General features: G+C 37.5%; 1 protein-coding gene across 4 annotated transcripts in view; it reads left to right on the top strand.

The window, feature by feature from the left end:
- rusc2 (RUN and SH3 domain containing 2) overlaps window positions 1-12,590 on the top strand; it is a 52,822-nt gene that overhangs the window by 12,144 nt on the left and 28,088 nt on the right. The window lies entirely within an intron of this gene.

Here is a 12,590-nt window from a genome sequence, read left to right on the forward strand (position 1 = left end):
GCAGTTTTGTTTCGCTGCCTCACAGGACTCCTGCTGTAGCTCAAAGCCAGATATTTGCACCACACAAAAAACATTGTGCTTTTACCCTTTTATTTCATAAAAAGACAATGTAATGTGCTAGAAGATATGCTACAGAAGCCTTTAAACTGTGTATTTAACTTATGTATTTTTGCAGTTATGTCTGGTATGACAAACATGGCTGGTGTTGGTGAGAAATTTCCGACATAAATCTGTGAGTCAGTGAGCCGTGACATTGGGTTATTTCCTGGTTGTTTCCTATTTTTCTCCCCTACTTATCTATCGACATTTTTTGTCACACTGTGTCTTCCTTGTTAGATAAAGACTAAATGCTTAACAAATTGTGATATATTGAGCTGTGGGCAGTGATGTGAGACGAGCCCAAGGTCCCAAAGAAACCTTCAAGGTTGTTTGGTTTCAGCATTCTTCCTTTTTAGCGCTCCCACTCTTTTTGTCAGGCTTCATTTGACACTGCTGTGAGATGCTGAATGTGTGCAACAAACAAAAGCTCTTTTCATTTAGTTAGCAGCATGCGCACGCGCGCGCACACACACACACACACACACACACAGAGTACAGAGCCTGTAACTCAAAAACCAGACAGCTACAGACAGTACCACTGGTGCAGGAAATGAGAGAGAAACAGAGACTCTCTGAACAGAGGATAAATGAAAAATGAATTTTCAGTGACAGTGCTTTTTGTTTTGCTGTAAGTGACTGAGAATCATCATCATGAAAGCAGGATTGGTAACTAAAACCAACAGGAAGCCGGTAGTAATAACATTTTAAACCTACCTTATCAATGGTTATAGCATTAAATTGATTAAAAAAAAAACACAATTGCAACTCAAAAGACATCTTATAATGGCCATTTCAATATAGCTCCTTTGCCACGTTGTCTGCAAGGTGTCTCGGTTTTGAATCGTGTTCCAAGTCCTTATTTTTAAAGATCCAAAGTACTGAGGCAAGAAAAAAAACAACTTGAAAAATAAAATAATAAAGGAAAAAATTACATCTTGTCCGGTCCACCCGACTTAATATGTTATTGCTATTTTCTCACATTATTTCTCATTATTAAAAAAAAACAGTATCACTGCATAACACTTTCAAAAACTCATAATGATCCAAATTCATGCAGACTTCACTTTGTCTTCAAGCACTACGCTATGACAGTCTCCAGAAATTATAGTTAATATAACATAAAATACACACTGTTGTGTGAACTTAAATATAACAACGTACATCATACATCAATGGAGACATTTTTTGCCAAATTTAAATGCTTCATGATTTCCAAGTACACTAGTAAACTGTGATACTTCAGCACCACCCAAGCCTAGTTTTTAACCTAGGTGCGAGGTACCCTTTGACAAATGACCAAAACATGTCAGGTAATATGCATAAATATGCATGCATCCAATTTTTTAAGTCAATTTTGGTAGAAAGTAAAAAGTTGATATCATAGCATTATTAAAATTATGGTCTACTTCCATTGCAGCGCCAAGGTTTGCAGCTTAGCGTGTTGCTCTTGGGAGACATAAACTTTTCATTTTGCATTTTACTTATATACTTGAAGATTATCTTCATCATGTGGGTATTGAAAACAGTTTAAAAATATGTAACAGATGGTATAAACACGAGGTAATTTATGGCCTCCTGCATCACTCCTCCCGTCCCCCTGAGTTACACCGAAACAAACACTCAGATCACACATTTAACGTGGCTGCTTACTCACTGAATTATGATGTGTGAATAAACACGAATGTCACGTAGAGATTTAATGCTGTATTAATATGTAAAGTGTTGGTATAATTCTAATAATTAGTCTTAAACATTCATACCTGAAATGTTTGTGAATGGAGATCCGATTAATGGGGATAAATGGGAAGAGAGTCTGAATGTGAGCTATGATGGTAGAAATCTCAGCGCAAACAACGACCTTATCCCCCATCCGCAGATAAATTGCAGCCGTTTCCAGCTACGAGGCAATAATAAATTGACTTACTGGCCCTTTGTATTTTCAGATTTATCAGCTATCTCAGCGTCGCCCGAAAAAGGTTGTCTCCTTCCCTTTTGTATTGTACAGTCAAGAGATAGCATTCAGTAAACGTGAGTCCCACTGTGAATGTGGACTACATCCATCATCGTAATTGCCATCGCCCCAGCTGTGTTCTGTGTCTGCACGGCGAGGGTGTGCCTCCACTCGGACGCCCTTCACCCTCCCAGGCTCAGACTTATTCCTGGAAGTTCAGCCCTGATGATATAAGAGGGAGGATATCCTTTGTTACAGCTTCGCTTTCCTTTTCCCCTCAGTGTGTGTGTGTGTGTGTTTCATAAATAGGTCAATTTCCCACCCTGCTCTCCAAAATGATGACACACAATAATGTGGGTTTTTCCAAAGAACCCATTAAGGATGTGTTTGTGGAGAAAAAATCAAAGCTAATTGGCTCTTACAACAGCCCGCAGTGAATCCCTGGTTATTACAGTATTGACATGGATATAAAACCCTGGTGGTGCTTTTCTCTTTTCTTATTTTCTTGGACTGTTTTCTGTTTGAATGGAGAGCGGCAGGCAAACCCAATCTGAAGTGGAACAGGACCAAAGGAGAGAAATAGGCTTAAGATATTTGCTTCTGTTCATATCTGCATTTACATTTTTATATTTTGCAATTACTGGCTGACAACATATTACAACTCCCCGCCAAAAAGGCTGCTAAACCTCAAATCTAACTTTTTACCACCGGTGCGAGGAGAACATGTCCTTTAGTTAGTGGTCAGTTAAGACAGCTGGTTGTTTCTTCAAGCTAAAGGCTTCAAAGACAACGTTTCCCAACAATGTTACTAAATCTGAGTAATATATGGTTTGGTCAGGAATTTATAGCTTTCCATGTTGAATTACTGGCTGTCCCAAAAGAACATTAGGGATGCTTGAGGAGCGGCAGCATTGCTTTTTGCCCTCTCTCGGGAAGCAGAATGATTTAATTCAATGTTTAAAAAAACAAAAATCCTCTTTATAGTGCAGTATTAGGGAGGGGCATTTTAACTAACTTTCATGTTCGAGTGGCTAACAATGGAAAACAAGTGCGGTTTGAAACTCATGTAATAAACAACAATGCTTCAGTTAGCCTGTTAACCCATAAACTGAAAGTAAACATTACCTTTTACCTCTTGTTTGCTCCCCACCAACTCCTTAAGGTTGTGTGCAGTGTGTTTATCAGAGCATATTCAGCAAATACAGATGCCTTTTGCAGCTGTAAACAGTGCTGATGAGAGTAGTGAGGCTGAATAAATACCGCAAAGTTGCAAGCAATTAAACTAAAACATAAAGTGAACAATGCTGTAAAAAATATGAAAAAAACAAACTTGTAGATCTAAAGACCGCAAAGTTTTATGAAAATTATCTGTTTGTCACTACAAATAACTGCTTCCACATTACATGTATAATAGTCATGTAATTGGTTGTTAATATTTAAGTATTATTAAGTGCAGCTTTAAAGGGAAACTTTGCTGATTTCCAACCAGCTCTGTGTCATCGCATAGTGGGAGGATGAACCGTGGGTTTGGCTTCTCCCTGCGCGGCCAGTGCCCAGAGCTCCACACTTATTTGCTAGCGGAGGTCCGCTGGGTGACACAAAACACGCCATTGATGACGCGTTCATTCATGCGGCGGACTCTTGCTGGCAGATGGGCAGGGAGTTTCAGGCGCTCACAACACGAGGAGAAAGCAAACAACAGTTTCCCCTTTAACTACTTGTTGATGCATGTAGGCTGATACTGAAGTGAAACTGTTGATTTCGTCTTTTGAGAACAAACTGATAATGCTATAACACAAAAAATTCCAGTACCAATCTGATACTTGTATTTATCTAGATATTAGATCTGCACAATGCACACTTTAGGTACTTTAAAGTTAATAAAATCAATCCAGTGTATGTGCTCGACAGTTCAATAGCTCTGCAATGCAAAACAAGGAAAAAATTCTGCATCCAAACAGTTCTTTTAAGGGTTTTTTATTTAATTTAATCTAATTTTTTTTTTTTTTTTACAAAATAACACATTAAACAAACTAAATATTTTCATATAGCTTTTATCACAATTCCACATAGTGAAGCTTTGTAACAAAAAATAAATAAAAAAATAAATAAAGAAAACTATGTCTTTAGAAATAGTTCTGAAATCCACTTAGTGTAGCATAATAATCAAAGAACAGATTACTATAGTAGTAATGTAACCACAAGTCCACTGCAGAGTAGTGTTAAAGCTTTAGCATTCCCAGTCACAGTAAAAAGTCTGCTTATTACATCGTTAAAGTAAATCTAGTTCACTAAAAATTGACAACAAAAATTTCACTTCCTCTTAAAGTGGTGTAGCAGCTCAGGTTGAACATAAAATATTTAAAATATTTATTGGAGTTGCAGCATTACAATAAAACCTGAATATCTGCCGCAAATCATGCTCTCAGTTTACAACACCTGTGTGACAGCGGATGTAAACAAAGGATCAGGTGGGGCGCGGGCTCAAAATAACCGATCCAAATGAATTAAAATTTCATCCCTATTTCACACTCAAAGAGTTTGCCTTGGTGATGCACAACAATAAAAATAATAAAGAAATAAAATCAGAAGCAAACCTGAAAAATGTCAACACCATTAATAATCATTTGCAAAGTGTATCACACCCAGAAATAGTATTAAAAAAAACAGCATGAGTAGGCAAACAGCGAGCAAGTGTAAAAGGAGGAGGAGGTATTATAAAGACTAACGTTAATGCACAACCTCAGTCTAAAGACACTGATGTGTCTCCTTTTCCTCTTACTTTTGTTGTTTTTGATACATGCATCCAGTGTTTCCCCTACCATTACATTGCACCCACCCCACCGTAGGGCTATTTTATTTTCATTTCAATTCAATTCAATTCAATTCAATTCAATTCAATTCATTTCATTTCATTTCATTTTATTTCATTTTATTTCATTTTATTTCATTTTATATATAGCGCCAAATAACTCCAGTAGTCAATTAAGGTCACTGATCATATAGAACAAATAAAATAGATTAAATAAAACTAAATATGTTAATTATTTATCTAATCTCTACTGCGATGCTGTCGACTCCTCTACCCCCAAACCAGTGACACCTTTCATCGGCTGTCCTCCCTGGAGTCTTTCTGTGGTTGTTTTCTCCCACAGCATGCCCCCCCCCCTCTTTCTTTGGCTCGCTGTAGCTGGGGTTTCTAATGTTGCGTGGGAAATAAACTCTGATTGGCCAGCCTCAGCTCCTTTGTTCTTGTTCACCAGTTATCTGATCTGATCTGCAGTAATCTGGTGATACCACAGATCTCAGAGCTGTTATTGTTGGGACAGGCTCTGTATTTTAGGAGCTTGACCAGCTCTGTGAAGAGCTCTCTGTTGAGTGGTATGAGACAGCTGCTGAGGAGGTCAACAAAATTAAGTTTACACTCCTGAGCGTAATTGTTTTTTAAAAATATACTAAATATTGAGGAATTTGCTGTATTTTTGTCATATTTTCAGATATTTGTGATATACTCCAGCCCCTTTATGTGCACATTAAGCATTAAAAAGCCTCAGTATCGAGCCGTGTGTCGCCGGGTGACGGACGGTTCCTCTGGCTGTGCTGCTCAAAACAAAGCAGCATAATAGGCGAGTCTATTCAATGGTCCCATTCACAAGTTTCTCAGTTTCTGTGCATGTACTTGAATACGTAAGTGGTCTTGTAGCCCATGTGCATCCGTGCAACTCTTGTAAGGGGCAGCATTGAGTCCAAAATCACACCGCAGCAGCTGATTAATGTATGACCTCATGTATTAGGATCATGTTTCCTGCAGGGAAGTACGTGACACATTTCTGAGGTCATCTTTTTGCTCAGATTTGCGGTTACTTGACTTTTAGGAATGCCTAACCATAAAAAAGCAGTTCATTAAAACCTCATCAGTGACTACAGCTCAGAATAAGTGAATCAATCAGAGTGAATTAACACTCGTGACAACACGAAGCATGCTGAAAAAGGGTCATAAAAACGATAAATCTTATCAGGTTAGCACGTCACAGGGTCGTCTCTTTTTAAATTAAAAGGTGTAATTTTATAACCCTATTAACACTGTTACTGCCTTCTGAAAATAATTTTCCCCAAAAACAAGTCTGTTTACCAGAACAAAATCTGAGCGCAGTTTCACCTACATTGTTTTTTTTTGTAGGCAACTGAAGACTTTTGGACAATTAATCCAGTTAAGACATCATCAGACCTCACTGATTATAGTGTAATGTAAGGACTTCTGGTACCAGCAAAAACTGGAAGACATTGCAAATTATGTGTTGAAAGAGTACGAGAATTTGTTAATCTAAATCTTTAAAAGTACTTTTTCACTTATGATAAATTAAGGATCATAAGTTCCTGAACATATCAGTTTGACATTAATGTGTGATGTGCAGTAGAAACCCCACATGGCATTGCAATTTTATGTAATGCAATATGATGTGATTAAATACCTTTTTTTAGCATGTGTTTTATAGAATAAAATAAAGTTTTCAGACTGTTCATCTTGCAGAAAAACGTTTCTATTGCAGAAGAGTGTTTCTAGTAGACTGAAAAAGCTATTGATTTCATTATTCTGGTAGGCCACCAAGAGTTTAATTTGTATTCCTAATACTAGTAATACATTTTTAAAAAAAAAAAAATGTACTTAATGTATTGGCACAATATTGCCTCACAAAAATATTGCAATATTATGCTGCATCACAATCCAGACTAGCACTACAAGAAAAAGTAAAAAACATGTAATTTTGATTTTGTGGTGAGCTTTCCTTTTAAAATAAAGGAGGCCATGGTATCAGTATTGTGTTAAAAGTGAAATTTCCTTGCAGCTGTTTTTATGGAGAGTCGGACCGGTTTGAGCTGCCTCTTCACAAAAGCATGAAAGATAAGATGGGACTGCTGCTTTGTGCTGACAGAGAATGGATGCAGCGTCTCTCTGCATGTGTGCGTGCCCGTGTGGTCTGGCGCTTGGTGTGTTTCTCTTCGTATTTTGACTGCAGCAGTCTGGCTTACAAAACTCTGCACCAGCAAATAAAAGAGCAGACAGTTTGATCCTCTGTGGAGAAAACACACAAACATTCACCTCAAAATCCCGTGTGTCAAAACTCATATGAGTCAGTTACTAACAGCACACTCTCCTTACAAAGATATCCACGAAAACAGTAGATAAAACGGCCGTAAAGCAAAAGACGGCGAGACAAAAGAAACCTCTGACAGTCTCGCTTGCAGCCTACAGTATTTAAATGTCCTCCCAACGCCAACGGTCTTGTCTAAACTCACATTACACAACGTGGCCTTGCTGACCCTGCAGCTAATCTCTTAAACCAATTTTAGTTTCCCCTGTCTGGTGTTAACATGCCTGCACTCTTCATCTGAACCATTAAGCTAATCTTATTAATGCCACTTTCCACTGACAGGATCCACCAGACTGCAGAGAAAAGTTATCTTGGTACAAGATTAAAGCAAATGCACGACTGAAATTATTATTAATTACTACTGGCTGCGGCTGGTAATTGCAGTTTGGTTGATGTTATGTAACAAGGGCGGTTACCAAGGCAGGAACAGTAGAATATAAATCTTTTTCTGTCTGTTGCTAGATAACCAATACAAAGAACCTCATCTTTAGTAGTTTTCTAAAGTGATTAATAAGAACGTCAAACTTTATTTATTCAGCACCTTTCAAAACAAAGTTACAAGGTGCTCTTTAAGGGTTAACTGCAGCTACAGCATTCAAGAAGAGTAAAAAAATCAAATAAATACATGACATTTAGTTCAACAAACATAAAACAAAACAATTAAAATATATCAGAAGATTGGATGGAATGCTTTGTTAAATCAGTTTAGGGCTGCTACTAATCATTGTTTTTATTATCGATTAATCTGTCTTTTTTTTTTAATACAAGTTGAAGATATGTTTGATTTATGATGATCTAAAACAGAAAAAGGCTTGAAATTCTCACATTTGTGAATCTGAAACCAGGCGATGTTTAACATTGTCTTGTAAAGTGCCAAAGTTACTGAAGTTTATGCACTCAGCCTGAAAACAAGAGCTTTATGGTGTCTGCATATGTGAATGTAGGTTTTGCATCAGATTTAACAGAGTGACATGAACTTCACAATCTCTGAACATTTCACTCAGTCCAATCTTACCAAAACCAATCATTTTTAGTCTAACAGGCGCTTTCATAACCAACTGTGTCACTGACGAGTGTATGTGTCATCTCCTCATAAGGTTTTACAATTTCTACGTTTAAGTCTCTAACAGCGTTGCATGCTGACATATTCACAGCCATCATTTAATGCCATTGGTGCCATCTCGTCATCATCTTGTGTTGTTGATGGGCAAAAAATAAAAAGTTCATTGACGAACATATTTAGTCATAGTCTGTGTGTCAGAGAGGGAAAGTTATGTTTCACGCTCGTTTGTCATTCAGATCTATTTCGCGACACAGACAGTAGTCGTCATTCCCCAAAGTCATTGTGGTCTTATGTGGCTGTGATGTTTTTATGCACAGTGTAGGTATGATACTGTATTTGAGCAGCAGAAGATAAAGGCTTTGAAGAGTGGGCTTGTGCCTGAAGTATGCAGTCTCGGAGTTAAAAACCGAGAGGGAAAAATCTGAATATGAATATAAAAAAGCTCCCAGCTATCATGAGGTGCCCCTGAACGAGGCAGGTGATTCCCAGCTGCTCGGCTGACGCATGAAGTATGTTTATTCATTAGAGGGTTGTTGTGATAGATCTAGAAGTAGCAAAAAATCGGCCTCATGCAAGAAACGATGTATGAAAAAAATATCTTATTTTTGCCTGTATCCACATTTTCTTATTTTGTTAGTACCCATTGATTATTGGGATTCACCATTGTTTTCGTACAGAGAAAAAGAAATAAGAGAAAACATCTCGTTCTCATAGTCCACACATTGTTGCCCGGTGCAAGGAAAAAAAAGTTTCATATTTGATGAACATTTAATAATCCAATTTAGATGGTGTTTTAGAGTAATTATAATGACTGGACTAAATTTCAGGGCTAAAGAAATGCTTATAGATTGGTGCGTTGATCCCTTCGTAATTTTAGTTGCTGTGCGTCGCTCTGCTGACCAGTGCGAGAATGTAAATAAGTACATAAGTACTTAAATACTGTACCTATGTACAAATCTGAGGACTTTTAACGTTATTTGAGTATTTTTATCTCATGCCATTTTCCACTTCTACTCCACTACACTTTAGAGGGAAATATTGTACTTTTTACTCCACCATTATTAGATAGCTACTTTACAAATTAAGAGTTTTGAGCACAAACAACATGAAAAAATATGCAGGTAAAACAATTAGCTAATTAATTAGAAAAATAATTTATATATATATATTTCATGGTTCCAGCTTGTACTAAGAACTTGCTGCTTTCCCCAGTAATTAAAATAATTATTTTGATTTTTTAAAAACTTTTTTGCATGCATACTTTCTTTTAATACTTCAGTTAATTTCCCTGAAATCTCATTTGCTTTGTTTAAGAGTATTTTAATGTAGGCCGAAATCAGTTTTACTGCTGCAGAAGTTTTTCTTACAACCTTTTTTGGCGTCATGTCTCCAGTTTTGGCCATGTCCCCGAGTCTTTACACACGGCACAAAACCTTCCCTTACATAGTGTTAAGGGGGCATAACCTTTACTAATAGGTGATTTATGATCAAGTGGTTTCAGCATTAAGCACACCTGGATAAGAGCAGATTTACATGGTTATAAGAACTGTCGCTGCATCTGGAGTTGACTTATTATATTTTCTATTTCCAGAAAAATGAGAGAAAATATAAAATCAATTTAAGAGAATATTGCTGCATGAGGCCTGATGTCTGCCTTCCTTCAATATTTTTTAAAATCAAAATACCAAGTCAATATCTCTCAACTTTCATATATTTCTGGCTGCAGCAGGAAGTCATGGCGTTCAGCTCCTTTGTTCGTGGGCCGTGAGATAAAAAGGTTGAGCTCCACTTGTGTGTGGGTGAAGCTGAAGCCTCCCTGACAGCAAATACCATTTCAGTCGTCCATTTAAAAAGGTCATTTGTCAAGAGTGACATCTTAGTTATTACGGAGCTCCTGAATGTCCCACCACGCTAACATTTAGACCTGCAGTCTGTGGCCTCAGCTGGCCTTTCGTTTCTCTTTACTTAGTGAAATTGATGAAGCCGTGCTCACTGTACACCAGCTGCTTTATCGAGCTCGTAAAGGTCTCATCAGCGTTTACATTTACATATTATTATCCATTTAAATCAGTTTATATAGATCTCTATGGTCTCTGAGGTCCAGTAATGTTATGCCTCTGTGCCGACGATAGCTGAAGTCAGAGGCATTATGTTTTTGGTTGTGAGCACGATATCTCAAGAACGCCTAAAGGGAATTTCTTAAAATTTGTCAGAAATGTTTATTTGGATTTAACTAGGGACGCGTGATATTGGGTATTTTTGTTGATATCCTGTGTGTCGATTTAAAAACAACCAATTCAACTGATAACAGACGCTGATATCGATATATCCACTTTTTTTCCCCACCTGATTTTAGCGATTAGTAAGTCTCTTATTAACATCACGTATTAAATTCATTCATTGTACAAAATAAGAAAAATACCTCCACTTAGGGTTAATGTTTTGAACATGTTCACTTTGTCAATAAAAAAAAACAAAACAAAACAAAAAATGGCCCACATTTTCACAGACATGCATGTAAACTGTAGCTGCGATCAGACGTGTTGCAGAGACGTGCAGCCATGAGGCGGTAATTCTCGTTTACTCCATGAAACAGGTTTCTTTTTTACCTTCTTTCAATCTATAGCCTTAGTCTCACATTTCCTTCTCCCCAGTTTCAACAAAAAAGATGGAACAATCGCATTTTCATTTTAAAATTGGCTTTCGATCAGCCTGCTGTATCTGGGATTATGTTTTACTAAGAAGGTATAATAGAGGGATTACTCTAAGTCTTAGTTAGCACTTGTCTGGTCCGGGTCATCATCCGGTGAGCAGATGATTTAAAACAAATCTTCATTGCTAATCCAGCTCATGTTGAACCTTTTGATACTACCGAAAAAATTAAAGGAAGATATACCTGAGACAGCAAAATTTGATAAATCTGAGCCTGGCAGGGTGGCCAATACACACGGAGGCTGCCCAGTAACTTTTATGACAAAACATCCATCCAAAACACTGCCAAGAGATATTGTTCCCAGTCATTTTAGATAAGGGAGCAAGTGACAGGCTGAAGGGGAAAACATGACTTTCAAGGTGTTTATCTTCAGCTAGCCGAATAAGAAAACTGTTGACAGAAAAAATGACATCCCGCAACAGCAGAGAGCATCTTGAAAAATTTGGTCTGCGACGAAAGAAAGACGAGTACTAAATAATACCACCAGCCGGAGATGGAAGCTGTTTGTTTGCTGCCATTGCAACTCGTTACTCAACTGAATTTGGAAGTTATATACTGACGTCTAAAATCACTACATGTCACGACTTCGACTTTGCAGAAAAACAGTTTCGTCAGCATTAGCAGCCAGTGCCTGATTATCTGAAGCCAAGTGTCTCTGAATCAGGTCACAGAGCGCTAAAATCTTCCGTCATTTAAGATCAGCTTTTTGAAATATACCAATAATGAGCTAAATATATTGAAAAAATGAAGAATTGTTATGGTTGTGTTTCCATTAAAGGTGTGACAAACAATGGTGTGTCGGTATGTGTGTGCCATTTAGGATGTGATGTGCAAATGGGAATGAGATCATAGCCTTCTTTAAGAGTCAGCTGCTTTGTGTGTGCGTGTGTGTGTGTGTGTGTGTGTGTGTGTGTGTCAGTGTGTGTATCTCACTGTTTCCACCTCACATGGTGCTGACTCACCCTGCACACTGCACAGACGAGACTGGAAGGATATAGTTCTCTGTTGTCACTCTGTTTTAGATAAGCTGATTTTATGGTGGATTGGGTGAAGAAATAAGATTTATTCAAAGGAGGAAAAGAAAAGAAATAACATGGAATGAAAGAATTAAATTGTTATTGATGTAGGAGTGCTCAACAAGGCCAAAATCTTCCATATGTAATGTCATATCCCAGTAAAGTTATATATCATAAGAAATTAAATATTGTTTAAATTCAAGAAAGGAGCTATTATTTTCTTCTACTTTTTTGGGAACCAAAGAAAAATCGCCGCATCACTCTATTAGCATCTAAGATGCAGACTCATCGTTCCCACTAATGTAGGTGAGTGAGCAAAAAAGGAGGCAAAAATTTCAAACAGCTTATTGCAGAGAGATTTATGCACAATACTGAGACAGTGATATAAAAAGCAGTGCTTTGCATGGTGCGCAGTGGGCGGGTGTCCGTACAGATTTGCGTAAAACTTTAGCGATATTTTCGAAATGTTGCGAACAACAAAAATAATGAGATGAATGCATTTCCATTGAGTGATGTTATGCCACTTCTCCTCTCGTGATAACATTTCAAGTGTCCGAGTGTGATTTCGTTATTGAAAACTTCACCTACTTCCCCC

The sequence above is a fragment of the Plectropomus leopardus genome, chromosome 6, assembly GCF_008729295.1.
Source record: "Plectropomus leopardus isolate mb chromosome 6, YSFRI_Pleo_2.0, whole genome shotgun sequence".
NCBI lineage: Eukaryota > Metazoa > Chordata > Actinopteri > Perciformes > Serranidae > Plectropomus > Plectropomus leopardus.